This window comes from Ranitomeya variabilis, chromosome 2 (assembly GCF_051348905.1).
Source record: "Ranitomeya variabilis isolate aRanVar5 chromosome 2, aRanVar5.hap1, whole genome shotgun sequence".
Lineage (NCBI taxonomy): Eukaryota > Metazoa > Chordata > Amphibia > Anura > Dendrobatidae > Ranitomeya > Ranitomeya variabilis.
In genome coordinates, this window is record NC_135233.1 from 617,918,213 (window position 1) to 617,938,351 (window position 20,139).

The 20,139-nt window shown below is 43.3% G+C and overlaps 1 protein-coding gene across 2 annotated transcripts in view; it reads right to left on the bottom strand.

Annotated features, from left to right (window-relative positions):
* Window positions 1–20,139, bottom strand: part of ZNF469 (zinc finger protein 469) — a 539,905-nt gene that overhangs the window by 399,584 nt on the left and 120,182 nt on the right. For both annotated transcript variants that reach the window (XR_013221708.1, XM_077288811.1), the window contains exon 2: window positions 5,637–5,690. The gene's annotated coding sequence lies outside the window, so the exon portion shown is untranslated. The remainder of the gene's footprint in view (window positions 1–5,636; window positions 5,691–20,139) is intronic.

The following is a 20,139-nucleotide window of genomic DNA, read 5'->3' on the forward strand; positions in this document are numbered from 1 at the left end:
TTGACTTTAAGCTCCGTGGCGGCTGGGGCTTTATAAAGGAGCCGGGTCTATATGCCGAAGTTTTTGTTAACCGGCGGGATGTAGAGTCGCATCTTAGAGAGGGCCACCCAGGCCGGGATCTTTATCCAGGGGATGATGTCATCTACACCCGGCACCTTGGAGAGAAGGGGTGGTTTGCCCTGAACGTCCACAAGAGGCACAGTCCCATGACCCCCTTGCCTAGGGTGTCCGAAAAGTTGTCCCCCCGTGGCCAGGGTGCCCCCTTGTGACCGGCCCACGATTACCGCTGAGACCACCGTGGTCACCCCAACAGGCACAATTGTGAAGACCACGACTTGCCGCGTCATGACCTCCACCGCTGTCGTGGCCACGCAGGCACCTCCTCAGGTGACCAGCGTGTCAACTGCCCAAGGACTGAAGACTGTGGGTACACAGACCCCCAGATGGGACGACAGACCCCCTTATGCAGTACCGGGCGGCTCGCAATACCCAAAGGGGTTGCCCCCGCCGGTGCTGCCCCCTGGGTGGTTTGAGTAAATGTCTCCGTATTCTGAATATGTAAATAGTTACTGTTCTATTATGTTGCTGCTAAAACCCGTCCAGGGTTAACTCTTAAAGGGATCCCTTTGTTGACCCGGGATCCCTATTGTTTTGTTTGTTTTTTCTAAGTTTTGCACAAGTTTCCAGAACTGCCGCAATCATGAACAGTGCATGATACAAACTTTTTGTAAATAGTTTGCACCTTATTAAAGGTGCTCCCTACTGGTTTTACTTAAAGAAGGACTCTTTGTGAAGATACCACACTGGAACCTTTGCTGAGTACGGACTGGTAGCTTGAGAAGATATGCTACCTCATAGAGACTTGGTCCCCTCTTAAAGGGGATGTTCATCCGTTGCACTTAAATGGTGAAATTGCTTTAAAGGCTAAAAGATAGCAATAATGTTTGATGAAAGAAAGTGGTGATAATGTTTATATGAGAAAGTTATATGTATCCAACTAGTTAATTGTAATGAAATGCTGATGATGTTCTCCGGAAGAAAGTGAAAGATAGAAGAAGGATGCAGTGGGCCCGTAGGGGTAGACGTGGTGTCCAGCATGCATGTTAGTGGGAAAGATAATGAGAAGGTTTAATGTTCGATAGAAAATGTTTTTGATAATGTTGATAGATAATGGGGATAGAAGGTGAACCCTGAGTCCTCAGAGGAGTCATGTAAAAAAAATGGTTCGGTGCTCTTAAACTGAAAGTAATGGTATGCTCTATACTGTGTATAGTAGTTGAAAAGGCAGTAGGCCCGGGCTGAACGGGGCGGTCCTGCATAGAAAGGAGAGGCAGTAGGTCTGGTGCCGTTAGGACAGGCGGTCCTGCAGATTTAAAGGAGAATGAAAAAGTTAAATTGCCTTATAATGTGATTATAAGAAGGTCTTTAGTGGATGCAGAGTGTATGTCCTTAAAGGCAATGTTAAATTATTGTTCAACAATTTTGCATTTAGTAGAATACCCGGTTGGGTAAAAGGAAAGTTAATTATAGCATGTTGCTATGATATCTAACCATGTTTGTAACGTTCAAGTGTCCTCACCTCCCATAAAGGGAAGCTCTGTTTAAGTATACTTAATGTTCTTGCACTCAACAAAACTGTATGTCTTTTTGCTAACTTGTATTGTTGTTTTCTTCTCAGTCCCGGAGTACTGTGTTTAACCAGGGGGGAGTGCAGCGCCCCAGAGTCCTGGTCGTTGCAGTACTGTGGCTCCGCCACTATGGGGAGCTATGGTGCGTCTGATGGCACTGAAGGAGTTCATCTGATCAGGTATCACAGACACCAATACATTTCACAGCCGGGCCTCCGGGGGGAGCTAAGGGTTCTATTCACTAAGCCACTCCCCACCATAGTGGGTAAACTGGGGGTCAGGCAGGAAGTTAGAGGAGAAAGCTGACTGGGTTGAAACCAGGCAACACCTTGTGGCAGAGGGTGTTGTGGGGAAGATACAGTAGGGTCTCTGTCAGGGGTGGGATCCTGACAGAGGCTTGGCAACTTGAGCGAACGTAACGGGACCGTGCCTGCTCAGGATAGCGGCGGTGCCCAAGGAAGGATCAGAAGCGAGATAGATTGAAATAGAAATACCAGTAGGGGTCGTGCTGTAAGACCGAAGCAACACCCTACTGAGGCGCACTACCGGTGGCCGGAACGCCGAGGGAGTATAATAACATTCAGCTTCAAGCAATACTCCAAACAGCGGCAGGACAGTCAGTCTAAGGCGGGCTGTCTAACTTAAATCACCTATGCAGTCTTGGGGGGCAACTTGTGGAGAGGGGCGACTCTAGGGTCCCGGAAGAGCTCCGAGCCTACCCGTCAAACGGGTGCCGTCCCAACCAGAACATCAGGGATGGACGGAGGATTAGCAGAACATCATCTAATCGAGTTGTGAGGGAACTTAAGAAACAGACACAACAGTTGTGGGGACTTTCTGTAAGCACAGCAGGGAAGGACCACAACACCTAGCGCTAGCAGGAAGGCACAGATTTCCACCTGCTACGAGAACTCTGGAAGTGCCATTGGACCGGCCGGACTTGCGCAGCCTGGTTATCCGGATTCCGGACTGAGGACCGAGAGATCTTCAGTAAAGAGGTAAAGAGACTGGAACCTGGTGTCCTCGTTATTTACTGCACCGCACCACTACAGCCTCACTACGACCATCATCCGTCACATCTTTCACTGTGCGCCCCTCGGCAGGGTCACGGACCGGGCCTAGCCACCGTGACAACCCCAGAGCAGAGACTCAGAGGCCCGGTACCGGGTACCCCTCGGCCCTGCGGCGGTGGGGGCGCTGCACATAGGAGCAGTATTATAGTAGTTATATTCCTGTATATAGGAGCAGTATTACAGTAGCTATATTTTTGTACATAGGGGCAGTATTATAGTAGTTATATTCTTGTACATAGAGGCAGTATTATAGTAGTTATATTCTTATACATAGGAGCAGTATTATAGTAGTTATATTCCTGTACATAGGAGCAGTATTATAGTAGCTATATTCTTGTACATAGGGGCAGTATTATAGTATATTCTTGTACATAGGAGCAGTATTATAGTAGTTATATTCTTGTACATAGGGGCTGTATTATAGTAGTTATATTCTTGTACATAGGTGCAGTATTATAGTAGTTATATTCCTGTACATAGGAGCAGTATTATAGTAGCTATATTCTTGTACATAGGAGCAGTATTATAGTAGTTATATTCTTGTACATAGGGGCAGTACTATAGTAGTTATATTCCTGTACATAGGGGCAGTATTATAGTAGTTATATTCTTATACATAGGAGCAGTATTATAGTAGTTATATTCCTGTACATAGGAGCAGTATTATATTGGTTGTATTCATGTTCATAAGATAGGTTTTACATGTATGAAGAAAATAGGTAAATGAGGTTGAAAACTTCTTTCTGAATTACTTTATATGAGACACATTACTCAGCAGTGGGCAACATGCGGCACAGGAGAAAGTTCCTCAGGAATGTGGGCTCTTATGGTAATTTAAAATTAAAACAGTTAATTAGTGGAACGTTGTGTAAATGTCTTTACTGTGCGACAGAGGAAATATTACTTTATTAACGATGTTTATGTTCACTTCCACTGGTATTGTGCTTTACATTCTTTCATACGGATGTCTGGAGAGATTTAATGCTCTTTGTACAGGAATAATTTAACTTTGATCTACTGGAATAATGTCTTGCAATTGTTCTGCTCAGGAGTATCGTCCTGCAATTAATGTCTGTAAACTGTGTCTTTTTCCTCAATCATGTCAAGAGTTTTATAATTGTGGAAACTCCAGTTAAGGAATAAATAACCATTAACTTGGAAATAATCTATCATCACCATTAGCCTAATCAATTCTGAGCTTCAAAGGCTTATTTTGGACGTTGTAAGTCTGAGAAAGGCTGTATTAATATGTAGCAGTGGGTCTGCTTTCCAGACATGAGATCTGAATTCTGTCTTGTCCCACTGAAAAGAAGGAAAAACATCCATTTGTAGAGTTTGCCACGCCACGAAATCTGGGTCCAGAGACAATACCAGAGGAGGGGGAAATTCAGTGATATCATTTTCCGAGAAAGAGCTGGCGATGGTCCTGCCAGTTTTTGAGACCACCCATGTTAGGGAGCTGTACTTCCAATGTTAGAGGAGCTGTTTTGTATAAGCAGTTTGTATGGGGGTAAAATGAGAAAGATATGTATTTTTTTTGCCAGTGTCTGGTCCCCTCAGTGTTACCCTTGTCTAATACATATACCTGATACTCTTTGTATAGGGGGCAGTATTGTAAATCCTTTCTGTACTTTTGGGTTTTGTGAAAACATGGAACAGAATAAATACTGAGCCTTTTTCTTCCCGACCTTCCAGTAATATGTCCTTGATGCTCCCCATTTAGCTTGAGTTTATCTTTGCCATCACAGTCTACATATCCCTTTTGACGGCGGCAACCATTCTGTCTTATGTGTAGTATATGGCTAAGGCCAGTGATTAGATACAGCGGTCACTTGGAATATAGTCTCCGATTAATGTAGTCAAGGAAAGCAGAGGCCGACTATCGGGATGGGGCAGAAGGGTGAGGTGTTATTATGTTATTGTTTTACATGTATTGATGCCCGTGTGCAGCCTTTAATGTCAGTAAACCCCAAATTTCCAGAATCTTACCTCCCATTCAGAGGTCATGAACACTGGGATGAACTGGACATCTAAATATATGAAGGGATCGATAGAAATAGCTGTATCTAACATTTATGCCCAGCTCTATATAAAAGTGATTTTCACCATTTGTTCCTCATTTCTCCTCACTGTAGTGCATAGTGGTATGTTTCTGTACACATATTTGTTAAAATCAATACTATTTTCATCCAAAGAAAAAATGGCAATCTTTCTGAAAGGACAGAATCTGATAGCTATACTAGTTGTTATTAAAGTGACAATATTCACAGGACCCCGGTCCAGCAGCCTCATCAGTTTTTGATGGCTGCAGGATTGTAGTCTTGTGAACCACATTATACCTGCCGGCATTCCTGCCTCCTCTTTTGATTAGCCAGCCTGGCACGACGTTATTGTTGCCAAGATGGGTAATTGAAGGAGTTGCTAGGAAAGCCAGCAGATAGGAAGAGGTTTGCAGTGCTCTGGTCCAATGGAATATTGATGTGGTCGGCGGACCATGGTGGTGTGACTCGATCCACTAAACTCTACTAGTTACGCACCAAGTAGGGTACTCAACAATCACCTCAAAGAGTTTGTTCCAATCCTTTAAAGTGATGGCATATGAGGATGTGACCTTACCAGTTCTAAGAACTGGGGAGTGCCAGTGCTGGCTTAGCGGGGTGTCTGACCCTTTTACAGTGATGCACTCTGGCCCTTTATTCTCAGGATCGATGGGGTATTTAGCAACGGAGGCTACCGATCATAAATTGATTGCATATCCTAGCGGTATGTTTATAATTTAGGAAAAAGCCTTTAATAATTCATGTGCCCGAAATGTTAATGTGACTGTAGAAATCTGTTATTTCCAACACGTTACAAGAGAAGAAAATGGAGAAACCCTTATAAATCTGTTAAACAGTGTAAAGAAGCTAAGAATGAAGTCATGGTGGCTCCTTACCTGATAATGAATAGTCCAGGTCTGCAGGAGGAGCTGAGCCTTTAATGATGATGTCTATAACAAAAGGAAAAACTTGTTAAATTCAAGTGAGAAAACTTCTCGTCTCCCAGCAGAGTTTCTCGCTGTTAGTGAAGCTTATCACAGCTAAAAATAAATGTGGAGATTAGAGACAAGGAGCTGACGGCCCAGATCACTCCGTTTTTTGGCTCTCAAACATGAAATAAACTGCTCGTAAAGTGATGTACAGTGCTGCGCCTTCAAAGGCAAACTCTGGAAAGTAAATATATCTGAACTCTCAGCCTTACTTTGTAATCCAACAGAGACCAAGGCCGTCCAACATATGTGAAGGCAGATTGACCTTAATTATGGGACTGTGTTGTATTGTGCTGAGAGACGCACCATTTCATGACTCGCGGGTCATTATGATCAGCAGATTAGTCCGCTCATCACACTACAGAATAGTTTGCAAAGTTGTTTCTCCATTGTTCTCTAGTGAGTAGAAATGTATCAGCAGTAGCGTAAGATGGATGAATTTAGAAGAAACGCTAATTATGCAAAACGGTCCTTGTGGCTTAATAGGTTTGGTTCATCTCAGTAGGCAGATTTCTATTCCTTGCACTGCCCCATGACCGGCCTAACCGAATTTGTACAAACACATTTATTTCCATGCATTTTCGGCCCATTTATTGCTGAGCTCCATTGTAGATTGTAAGCTTGCGAGCAGGGCGCTCATTCCCAATGTAACTGTGTAATCTGTCCTACCTTGTATTCAATTTGAAAACCTACAAAAACATCCTCAAGGCCAAAAGAGGACATACCCCCTAAGCCATAACGTATAAACCAACAGAAAAAAAAGATGGGATGGATCGATGAATAGTGTATGAGTAGTAATAACATTCATAAACTCATAGTGCTACTATATACAAAATCCATACCAGATAGGGGTTTATTAGATAAATACAAAAATACTTTATTTCAGAAAAATATTATATAAATATATAACTTCATACAGACAAAGTGCGGGGTAAGACAAGAAATAACAGCTAAAGCTCAATGTGGATAGGTGGTAAAACACCATATTGGTAGAAAAAACACACATATGTCCTGAAGCTCCACCTGCAATGTATTATACAATAGAATAGTTGCTGCTATAATTGACATGCAGAGAGGGCCATATCGGGAAAATAAATGAACTTAATGGCCGATCTGGGAATCCTCAGAGCATCTAAGTCACTAGTAAATATAAGCATAACAAAGTCCCAAGTAGAAAGATAGTAATGGACCTATGTCGATAATGGTTCTAAATTCATTCATTCTTGAGACATGGTGATAAAAAAGTGCAGGCGTGCTAGCAGGACAGGAGAGAGCCTCAACGCGCGTTTCACCGCCTTGGCTTCATCAGGAGGCGTATTGACTTTGTCTGGATAGGTCCCCTCTTAATTGTAAAGTGCTGCTGAATATGTTGCTGCTATTTAAATTAAAATTATTATTTTTCAACCACATTCTCTGTGAGCTTTGGGCTTTGATGTCTTTTGTTTTTTCGTTAATACATTTTATAAATGAGGTTTTGAAAACTATGAAGAATAGCATCCAGCACTGAGTATTATCAAAGTGACCAATGAAGGTAATATGAATGTGCTGCACAAGGCGATTCCTCCTTTTTTTCTTTCTCTAGGGCACAGAGACCCCACAATTAGCGTATTTCAATCTCATCACAGATCTGTAAACACAGATTGAGTTAATTGAGGACTAGAGAGAAGAACGTTCCCTATGCTCCCTGAAACAATGCTAAGTTATGAGCAGAGATTCAATAACTGTCCCTACTTAGCTTTACTAGAAGACCCTTCATAAGTGCGGCGGATAGCACTCAGGAGAAGTAAACTCCCCTAATATGCACCTAACTCGTAAAAGAAAGCTGCCAAGGCTAAATTGATGAGGCCGTGCAATGTATCCAATCCATTACATCCCATAAGATGTGATATAAAAAAATGCTTCAGTAATACTGCCACTATAACAGCTTTTAAAATGCCAAATGATTTCCTCAATTCACATAATATTGTGGGTTATAGATAATTTAGTGACAAAATGTATAATTGGCGGAGAAAGGTTCAACTTCATGGACCACGGTCTTTTTCAACCTATGTAGCTATGTAACATCCCTTCTTGTCAGGCAATAATTTTCTAATAGAAGTTGGATTTCAGAAATCCATACACCTTCATCCCATAGTACTGTATCCCTTCTCGTTTTCCCTCTGGCAGGTGATTCATCAGGGGTTTAAATGGACCCATAGCCAAGCACTGACAATGAGCGCCATATTGCCTCACTGGCTGCAAGGCAACATTTGCATGATCTCAGCTCACTATCTGTTGTGTATGATGGGGTCTTTGTGACTACCCCAACAGGAGATGTCGGAGGATAGGAGTATTGGGAAGTTGGAATTTCATCTCCCAATATTTGTTCTCAGGGGCAATAAGCAGCTACTAGAGTTTTTTTTCTTCACGCTTGCCATTGAAAACCCATGATCACTGGGCCAAGTGTTCCTGTGTATGGGGGAGTCAGGACGGATGGCTTTCTGCCAAGCGAACGTTTGCTTTTTCATTTCTGTTCAATAATTGCTTTACGGCAGCTACTTATTTGTAACCACTTTGGGGGTCATAGTCTAATTTAGAATTAGCACAGTTGATATATTACATCTTCTAACAACTGCCTTCTCGGAACCATGATATGGAGTTGGATCCAGTACAGGATGTACGATACTGGCATCCAGTTACCCCCATTGTGGTCCGGGTTATGTCTATTCGGCTGCTGCTTTACTAGAAAAAATGGTGCTGCATGTTTATTTTTTGGGGGGGGTGTTCAATGTAGGACAATCTGCAATGAAGGCTGACATTCGACAATGCAGATGTGAATGGAGACCTTGGGGATGTGTGACAGGACATTAAGATGCTCACAAGAATGTTATAAGATTCGCAGTAGAATTAATCTGTAGACTTGTTCCTAGCGAGACCAATCACAGGCAGTAAGTGTTCATTTCCTCTGTAGCCGCAGGAGAAATCAAGAACTGCACAGTTCCCATTGAAATTAATAGTCTGCCCCTTACGTGGTAATGTCAGGTCCGCCAGAAGGAAGACCTCCCCTGTAACTGCCGGCCCATCTGCAGAATAGATGGTTTTTTTGCTTTGGTTTTTAAAAAGAGACTCAACTTCCTTAATAGTTAAAAAAGCAAAGTGCTTGTAAAAACTTCTCAAGATGGAAGGGATTTTTTGTTTTATTGTTTAATGCTCGTCTACTAAAGTGTCTGAGCATGCCTATTACTTATAAGCTTTTTTTTAGGACAGTTTGTAAGCACTGATCTAACGCTGGCGTCCCTGCACTTTTCTGCGGATGCTGCAGTCTCGGAGAGTGCACAGTTTGGACCAGTGGGGCGACCATGCCGCTGACCGAGCTGTCAATCTTCAGCAGGCACCACCCCATGGCAAGCAGGAAGCCGGGAGTCAGGGGAGAAGCTCGCTCCTGAAGATGAAACACTAGAACAACCCTTTAAGAGAATTGCCAGAACATGGGACATGTATTGTTTCTGTACAATCATATGTTGTGTTTTTAAGCAGGCCGTTCCACTTAATCCAGTTTCATGAAATGCAGAGTATACACTACCTACAAATCATTTTAACCGCTGATCATTTGTACATCTCTACCGTGGACCGGTACAAAATACATTAATGATGTCTGTCAAGTGGTGATCAATGGAAACTGGCTTCCAGACAGTCATTTCTCCCTGCAAACGGCGCAGCTAATAATAATGACTACTTAGCAATGAACATTCGTTTTATAGGCACAGTCTGTTCTTCAATAGAGTTATTTTATGACTGCGCCAAGAGGTGATAGAGTTACTGCCTCTCTTGTTAGACGTCGTCTGTGAGTCATTCTGAGGCTTGGAGGTTACCACCAGTGTACGCTGCACTTTATAACCATATGTTTAGATATAATGCCTCATCCTGACGCGGCTCCACTATACACCATCGGTGTTCACTGATCAGCATAGCAATGCACTGCTCTGCGCCTGCAGGACTTGCGTTTATCCAAGTTGGAAGATCAATTTCCATCAAATTATCACAGCACTTTACATTTCTCTTATTGCTTTTCTCGTTTCCACTCATGATGAATGGATGTGTTTTTTTTATCTTGGGAATCTGGCCAAGATCACATTGCTGATTAAGCTTTCCTGGTAGTAATACATATCCCGGCCAGGGTTTGACGAGCAGATGCAATCCCGTAAGAAATGGCAGCGGGCGGGCATGTGCTGCATTGAAATTAAGCAATGTTATAATTCCTTGATATAATGTTATGATTACAAATTACTTTTTTACATCTAGGAGGTCGTTCCTGTGGTTTTCCTCTGCTAAGGTGATCATTCACCTTCAATAGTTATATGCTGGATGTCCATTACCCCAGCCGTTATCGTTTCTAACCTCTCTATACACATATACACATAATCACTTGGTTTACCTGAGTTTGTGTAACCTCTTGCAATGGCTTGTCAGCCTTAAAAACATAGGATTGGACATGTTGAAATTCATCATGCCGGATGGTTATTTTTGTCTAATATGTATGTGCACCTTCCGCCAATTAGCCAAATGGAGGGTGTAGGAGCAGGGTGGTTGTTGGGAGCACAGGTGCTTCTCACAAAATTAGAATATCATCAAAAAGTGAATTTATTTCAGCTCTTTAATAAAAAAAAAGTGAATCTCATATATTATATAGAGTCATTACACACAGAGTGATCTATTTCACGTGTTTATTTCTGTTTATGTTGATGATTATGGCTTACAGCCAACGAAAACCCAATAGTCATTATCTCAGTAAATTAGAATACTTTATAAAGCCAGCCTGAAAAAATTATTTTAAAATCCGAAATGTTCCCTACTGAAATGTCTGTTCAGTAAATGCACTCAATACTTGGTCTTTTTGCATCAATTACTGCATCAATGTGGCGTGGCATGGAGGCAATCAGCCTGTGGCACTGCTGAGGGGTTATGGAAGCCCAGGTTGCTTTGATAGCAGCCTTCAGCTCATCTGCATTGTGGGGTCTGGTGTCTCTCATCTTCCTCTTGACAGTATTCCATAGATTCTCTATGGGGTTAAGGTCAGACAAGTTTGCTGCCAATCAAGCCCAGTGATACTGTTGTTTGTACACCAGGTATTGGTACTTTTGAGCAACAGTCCAATTCTTTGTCTCCTTTGCCCAGGTAAGACGCTTCTGGCGTTGTCTATTGGTCATGAGTGGCTTGACACAAGGAATGCGACACTTGTATCCCATATCCTGGATACTTCTGTGTGTCCATGTATCGTAAGTGATTGACTTTAGCCTCGCTGCTGTGTCTATTGTTACAGCTGATGGGCTGCAGTACATCTGGTGACTTCTTTGATTGAGACCTATTACAGGCAGCCATATATCTTTCAGTTCATTAATGATTCAAGAAAAGTAATTCTCAAGTGTTTCATAAAGTATAAAAATTCAGACAAATGCTAAACTATTATCAGGATACAGTATAGATTAGAGAGTGAGCCACATGAGTCCGCGGCAGGCACCGCTGGGTATTATTTTATGTTGTAAAGTCACGGTCTTTACTATTCATAAATCACCGAGATGGAGGGGAACAGTAGGTTCCTTCACCCTCTGTTAATACTTTGTCAGGCGTCACTTGCTTATCCAGGTTATAAAGTAGGAATGAAGGAAATGATACATTTTAGGGGCCTCACATGTGGTCCTTATTCTCTCCAGGGGGCCACACATTGTTCGTTATTTTAGAAAGATCAGAACATTTCAACTGCTGGGTTTCAGGCCTACATGATATGATTGTCTGCTTACTGGGTAAATGATCATCTGCCATGGAGTGTTGCTGTTCTTAAAGTCATCAGACTGGCGGCTGTGTGTCACTTTATATCCCCCTCCCTGCTAAGCAGATACTTATGTTGGAGATAAAACCATGTAAGCTGGCTTAGACATCAAGTGGTTGAAAGATAAACTTGGAGTAATCCATTAGTGCATATAGAACTATAAAGGCCCCGTCTCACATAGCGAGATCGCTAGCGAGATCGCTGCTGAGTCACAAGTTTTGTGACGCAACAGCGACCTCAGTAGCGATCTCGCTATGTGTGACACGTACCAGCGATCAGGCCCCTGCTGCGAGATCGCTGGTCGTGTCAGAATGGCCTGGACCTTTTTTTGGTCGTTGAGGTCCCGCTGACATCGCTGAATCGGTGTGTGTGACACCGATCCAGCGATGTCTTCACTGGTAACCAGGGTAAACATCGGGTTACTAAGCGCAGGGCCGCGCTTAGTAACCCGATGTTTACCCTGGTTACCAGCGTAAATGTAAAAAAAAACAAACAGTACATACTCACCATCTGATGTCCGTCAGGTCCCTTGGCGTCTGCTTCCTGCTCTGACTGAGCCGCCGTAAAGTGAGAGCACAGCAGTGACGTCACCGCTGCGCTCTGCTCTCAGCTCTCACTGTACGGCGGCTCAGTCAGAGCAGGAAGCAGACGCCAAGGGACCTGACGGGCAACAGATGGTGAGTATGTACTGTTTGTTTTTTTTTACATTTACGCTGGTAACCAGGGTAAACATCGGGTTACTAAGCGCGGCCCTGCGCTTAGTAACCCGATGTTTACCCTGGTTACCCGGGTGCTGCAGGGGGACTTCGGCATCGTTGAAGACAGTTTCAACGACGCCGAAGTCGTTCCCCTGATCGTTGGTCACTGGAGAGAGCTGTCTGTGTGACAGCTCCCCAGCGACCACACAGCGACCACACAGCGACGCTGCAGCGATCAGCATCGTTGTCTGTATCGCTGCAGCGTCGCTGTGTGAGACGGGGCCTTTAGGGTTTAATCGGCCATATCAGATTGATTGCGCGCAGCTGGTGAGTCAAGAGAGACAACTGCTCACCATGTCTCCACCACTGGGTGTGGTTTCCTTTGTAAATTGAGAGCTGTTTGTCCCATGTCTGTGTGTGTGGAGGTGTGCAGATCTCTTGGATTGAGTGCCTTCACTGCCTTTGCTAAGGGACTAAGCAGCTGAACTCTAAGCCAAGCAGGCTAACCAGCATTAGTGTATGGACGTTAGGTACCTTCACACGAAGCGACGCTGCAGCGATAGCGACAACGATGCCGATCGCTGCAGCGTCGCTGTTTGATCGCTGGGGAGCTGTCACACAGAACGCTCTCCAGCGACCAACGATGCCGAGGCCCCCGGGTAACCAGGGTAAACATCGGGTTGCTAAGCGCAGGGCCGCGCTTAGTAACCCGATGTTTACCCTGGTTACCAGCGTAAAAGTAAAAAAAACAAACAGTACATGCTCACCTGCGCGTCCCCCAGCGTCCGCTTCCTGACACTGACTGAGCTCCGGCCCTAACAGCACAGCGGTGACGTCACCGCTGTGCTTTCACTTTCGGGCCGGCGCTCAGTCAGTGTCAGGAAGCAGACGCTGGGGGACGCGCAGGTGAGCATGTACTGTTTGTTTTTTTTACTTTTACGCTGGTAACCAGGGTAAACATCGGGTTACTAAGCGCGGCCCTGCGCTTGGTAACCCGATGTTTACCCTGGTTACCAGTGTAAAACATCGCTTTTGCTTTCAAACACAACGATACACAGCGATCGGACGACCAAATAAAGTTCTGGACTTTATTCAGCGACCAGTGACATCACAGCAGGATCCTGATCGCTGCTGCGTGTCAAACAAAACGATATCGCTAGCGAGGACGCTGCAACGTCACGGATCGCTAGCGATGTCGTTTCGTGTGAAGGTACCTTTACTGCTTTATGTTCTGTTTTATGCCAGCAATGGCTGTTTTTGAGTTTTGAGTGCTACTTTCTAATTTCTCCCAAAATCAGCGATTAGGTGACTATTACACTTACCTTGCCTGCTGTCATGATACTGTTGAAACAACAGCGTACAATTTGTGCTGTAAACACGGCTGTTTTGGCATTTTGTGTTGCAAGTTTGCTCTCACAAGTGCCATGTAGCTACCCTATAAGATAATGTCTGAACCTACTAGTGATAATAGCCACATCAGAAACTGATCTACAGACTGTTGTTCCAGGATGATTGCCCCTCATGAGTGCAGGGTACGGTTTGGCTAATGGAGTGAGACATCCTTAACCAGCAAAACTCTGGTCAACACTGATGAGGGTCTACCCTAAAACGTGATCTGTAGATAAAATTCTGACTTGGTTGGTCGTGTTGCTACCTTTCATATGTGAAAGTATGTGAAGTATTCTTTTGTTCTGCTAAAGAGCTAGTTTGCATTTTGTTTTTACTATGTAGCATTGTAGTTTTCTGCAGCTCCTTTATGATTTGTAACCTTCCTAAACCAGGCAGTAACAGTACATCAATGTTTTCATATGCTGCTCACGTTTTCTAAAAGTCCCAGTGATATGAGGATGAGCATCATTATTGTATGTTTGGACTTGCGCTGTGAAATCCAGCGTATCACTTTATACCACGTGGTAATTAATATTAAATAAACCTTATCTGTCCTACTTGGCTCGTTAGCTCTAACCATGTGTATGTCACAAGCCTCAATATCTGTCCTTTTCCTGAGGTACTGAGTATGCCAATGGATGAGCCTCACACATAGAGAAATGTGCAGGACCGCAGAACCACACTTGTCAAAGAGACAAATTAATTCCAAAGAGTGTAATTAGTAAAGAGAGGCACATATGTTATAAACTGTGGTGAGAAGGAAATCAAATCGGAAGTCAGGCTTGTTTGTTTGTTAATGAGGTTTCCCTAACCAACACTTCATCTGGAGCCCTCGAATGAACCCTGGGTTGTGGCGTCGCCTCTAATATTGATCATCACATATATTTTTGCATTTCCCAAATCCCTTGACAGAATAGAAGAATATTTAGCCGGATAAGTCAGATTGAATAAACCCAATTGTATCACTTCTGTGTCTAGTTGTGAAGTATCCTTGAAAACTAATGAAAAGATGGAGGAATTCCTTGGTTGAGAAATGTTTTATAGGGGTCTGCTATCTTCAGTAGATGTTGGAATGTTGGAAGTTTGCAGGTCTGCATTACACTGCAGAACATTGGGCTATATCCAGTGAAATATTAAGGCAGTTGGAGGATCCCACTGTCACAACTCTGTTGTCAGAATACCAAGGGTCAGGGGCTCCTTTCCTGTCCCTAAGGCTAGGGGTGTCCTAGTCATCCCTTCTCCCCTGAATACTTCTGATGGTGAAGACGCCGGGACTACGTACCTTGCTGAACTCCTGAATCAGCCCTATCTCTTTTCTCTCCCCCACCCAGGGAAGTGGGGAGTAATAGTGTACGTATATACACATACCAGACTAACAAGGGAGGGCGTACAGAGATAAATTAAATACCAAATATGCACTCACAGGCAACAGAGTGGAACACCGGGGAGAAAAGGAAGGAAAACCAAATAGGAGAGGATGAGGATTAGAGCACAGCCAAAACACCAAGCATCAGTCACAGATCAACACTCCAAACGCCTCTTTCAACAGCCAACACCTCCACTCCACACCAGTCAGTACAAGATTAGCAAGATTGCCAGAGGCCAGTATATGTTGGAGAGGGGAGTGGCCAATACTGAACAGCTGAGATCATCCAAGCAGGAAAGCTTCAGAGACTAAGCTGAAAGCTTTAACCCCTACAATTCTAACAGAAACCTAACCATTAAATATGAAGGGGAAGTGCTTCTAATCAGGGCAGAAGTGTATGAAATCAGAAACTATGGTCGTCTGGCCCATCTCTGTCATGGTAAACCCATGACACTCACCAAGTCTAACAGGCTGCACTATCAAACTTAGTCCTATAGCAACTGCCAGACAGTCCCTCAAGAAATCAAGGACTCATCTGGGTATTTTTATACCCATCCCTTGGATCCTAGCTGCTTATGTGACCCCCACTAAAAAGTTAACCTTGCATTTATCTAACTATAAGGGTGGATATATTGGTGCAACCTATGCAGCCGGCAAGGGGTTCGATTCCATCTCAAAAACAGGTGGAATTGTGCATTATGATGAGATATTGGACTGCAAAGGGCTCATGTACTATTTTTGTAGGAGGTCTCTTTTTGGTCTGTGTTTGCCAGTGTATAGGATATTTACGGTATATCTGTAGAAAGGCTGTGTGCACACATTGTGTTTTTGTAATGTTTTTGCCTTGTGGATTTGTCACAAATCCTGAAGGGATTCCTGATGCCAGCAAAGTGAATGAGAATCCTGATGTCTCAGGCACACGTTGTTTATTTGTGACTTGCAGATTCAAATCTGGAGCATGTTGACTCTTTCAGCATTTTTGCAGCGTTTTTTTTTTCACCCATTGACTTCAGTGAAGTGCAGTAAAAACACCGATATAAAAATAATAGCACATTTACTGTGCTTTTGTAGCGTATTTACTTGCATTTTCTGTATGCGTTTTTAGACCGCAGTGAATTCTCTTGAGATAGATAATAGATGTAGGTAGACAGACAGACATATAGACATTTAATTGCACAAAACCCGACATAATATAAAATTGCACCCTGCAGAGTTTATTGGACAACTTTTTATGAATAAATAAACAAAAAATAAATTCGGTATTTTTTGCATCCAACAAAGCAGACAGCTGAGAGCTGATATTATCAGGCTGGGAAAGTCCATAGGTATTGGGCCCTCCCCAGCCTAAAAGTACCAGCCTGCAGCCGCCCCAGAAGTGGAGCATAACATTAGATGTGACAATATTGGTGCTTTGCCTTCGCTCTTCCTGATTGCCTGGGTGTGTGAGAAATTGTGGCAATGGTAGATGGGGTTGATGTCAGCTGTGAATTGTACAAAAACACAGCTGGTGTCAAGCCCTGGTGTTAGTCATAGAGAGGCGTCTATCAGACCCTATAACTAACCCAGTAAGAAAAAAGAAAACCACACATAAAAATACTTTATTGAAATAAACACAAGACACTGTCTCTCGTTCACCAATTTATTTTTTAAAAAAGTTCCCATGCAGGTCCGACGTGATCCTCCCAATTCAATGTAGTCCAGAGCTCAGAGTGAGCAGGAACGCCTGAAGAGGAGTGACATTACTGACATCACCGCTCTTCAGACGTTCCTGCTCACTCTGAGCTCTGGACTACATTGAATTGGGAGGATCACGTCAGACCTGCATGGGAACTTTTTTTTAAAATAAATTGGTGAACGAGAGACAGTGTCTTGTGTTTATTTCAATAAAGTATTTTTGTGTGTGTTTTTATTTTTTCTTACTGGGTCAGTTATGGGGTCTGATAGATGCCTCTCTACTACTAACACCAGGGCTTGATGCCAGCTGTATTTTCTATAATTCACAGCTGATATCAACCCCAACTACCACTACATACATTTCAACCGCACCAGGGTAAATGGGAAGAGCCGAGGCGCAGCTCCAGAATTGGCATGTCTAATTATTATTATTGTTATTTATTTATATAGCACCATTGATTCCATGGTGCTGTACATGAGAAGAGGTTACATACTTTTGGGGCAGCTGGGGGAAGGTTTTTTTATGCTGGGAAGGGCCCAATAATCAGGGACCTTTCCAGCCTGATAATATCAACTCACAACGGTCTGCTTTACCTTTGCTGGTTACAAAAAATATCAACTCACAGCGGTCTGCTTTACCTTTGCTGGTTACAAAAAAATATCAACTCACAGCGGTCTGCTTTACCTTTGCTGGTTACAAAAAATATCAACTCACAGCGGTCTGTTTTACCTTTGCTGGTTACAAAAAATATCAACTCACAGCGGTCTGCTTTACCTTTGCTGGTTACAAAAAAATATCAACTCACAGCGGTCTGCTTTACCTTTGCTGGTTACAAAAAATATCAACTCACAGCGGTCTGCTTTACCTTTGCTGGTTACAAAAAATATCAACTCACAGCGGTCTGTTTTACCTTTGCTGGTTACAAAAAATGGGAGGGACCCCACACCATTTTTCTCATTTAGTTATATAGTCATAAAAAGCTATCCAATAAATCCACAGGTTGCAATGTTCGGGGGATGTGCAATTTTATGTCTATATGTATGTCTGTCTGTCTATATCTATCTATCTCTATAGCATTCAGTGATGAACAAAAATGCATTGAAAACGCTGCAAAAATGCACCACTGCGCTTTTCCTGCCAAGAGATGCAGAAATTTTTGTCCAAAACTTTTGTTCATCCCTTCCAAAAGATGCTGAGTGACACTAGTCTGTATTCAGCCATCCAACAGCCAGAAATATACTCATATTGCAGTATACATGCCAGTGAATATAAGTTTTCGCCAGGACGCCGGTTGCTCTTATAATACTGACATGTTATATAGCAGTCAAACAGATTGGAGATGTCTCCTCTCACCGTCTGTCACATACACCCAGACGAATGCAAACAAGCTGAGATCAATCGTCCCACGTCTTCTTACGCATTGTGCGCATGTTGCTAACACAGTCTTGTTTCCATTGAACTAGTCACAATGACACAGAAACACAAACTGGGAGGTGTAGTATTAAAGTTCGAGGATCCGATCTCCATTCTTCACCACAGTTGCTTACAGCTACATCATGCAACTTTCCAAACAAAGTAACCTGTGAAGTCTGGGGCAGAGGATAGGGCAGAGGGCTGTGCGCAGTGTTTGGAGAATCGCGGAGAGTTCACACAGAGTTAAAGAACGATGTAAAATGCAAATGTCTATTATAATACTGGCGTTTAGTAGTATGAAAACAAATGTATTGGGCCCAGATGTTTCCACTCAGTGCATGACGTTAAAAATCTTTCCACAAAGCGTAGATCCTTGTATCAGGGCTGATTGGAGCTGTAAAACTGTGATCCGTCTGGAGAAGATCCTCATTTAGTTTCCAGGTAGATGAGTCATATTGTAGTGATAAATCAGAGATGGAAGGCTTTCTTGAAGTCTGCCCGCTATACCTGCTTGCTATTTTAATAGGTTATCTTCCCCTTCTCTAAAAGACTTCTAAGAGCGTCATCATCCTAACCAGTCCTTACTGTTTCTTACTGTTACCAAGTCTAACGAGTCATCTCTTTGACAACTGCCTGGACTTAAAATGATATTTCGGTTCATTGGATAATTTTTACCCGTGGATTGTCAAAACTCGTGTCATCTGTTTCTTCCTGATTTTCTCAAACCAGAAGTTGACTGGAGTGACTGGTTGTGAATGTGCACCGCCGATCCATTGAAGGTATAAGTGCTGTTAACAGGTACGCAGATGCAGCAACGCAGAAAATGAGGAGACAGTGGTTCTTAAACCAACAACTATTTATTCAATTAACCCAATTACAGCGGTGCCTACGGTGCAATATCCGGGGACAATGCAAACAGTGAGAAGGAAGCAAATTATGTTGCAGGAATGCGGATAAACAGAATATGGACACAATGTTATTTGCACATTATATTTATGTAATTACAGTTAACCAACTGTTATCGTCAGTGAGGTCTTAGTATTAATCTAAATACCCTAACCTAAAAGGCGTCACTATCACTATCAAGCCCGTCACCATCGTCACTCTAGGCATCACGTCACACAGGCCCTAACGGGGAGTCGCCGATAATCCCGGCTAGGCCGCAAGTCCCAGATTGGATTCACTCGGCACACTCGTCATGCTGGCTGCCTTTGTTCCCAAAGCACGGCCCCGGTCCACACTTTGTACCGTTTGTCTGTACTGGAAGTGACTGGTCACACAAATGTCCCTCCGTTGCAGCCTAGTCTTCTCTCTTGGCTCTAACTTTGATCAGCTCTCCCAGCTCTGGTCTCTGTCTTTTCCTTTACTAGGATTTGGTGTCTCTCTGGTCTTTAATCAGGTCTGGTCTTTCAGTTCTTTTACCCGGGTATGGTATCTCAGTTCATTCACTCGGGTTGGGTCTCTTGGTTCTTCATTTGATGTGAAGTACAGCGTGGCACTACCGTGAGGTGCTCAAGTAGGTTACCAAAACCAATGTGCAGTAAAATAAAGAACTTGCCACTCAACTTAGTATGTCATTGCAAAAGGATTTTTTTTATTATTTTTGCAGTCTGTAAATGTTTCGGTCTTATCTAGACCTTCATCAGTCCAAGTGCTTGTCACAGAAAGATTATGGTGTAAAATTGTATACACAGGATTGGAGTAATGAGCGCCTCAAAGTTTATGAAGTTCGGTAAAGGAGTTACTCCTCTTCATTTGAGTCTGGTCTCTCAGTCCTTCACTTGGGCCTGGTCTCTCTGTTCTTCTGTCAGACCTGGTCTCTCGGTTCTTTTACTCAAGTCTGGTCTCTCGTAATGGCTGCTATAAGCCAACTCTGCTGCTCACACAACTTTCCTGCTATATTTCCAGGCACCAACTCTCCTCTTCTCGGCCATCTCGGGCCTTTTAAAATTATTAACTGCTCCACAGCTGTCACCTGACCTGGCGTCCCCTCAAATCTCTTCCCTCAGGGGGTTGTGTCGTTCGCTCTTCAGTTCCTGCTAATGCAGTTCTATCTGCCTTCT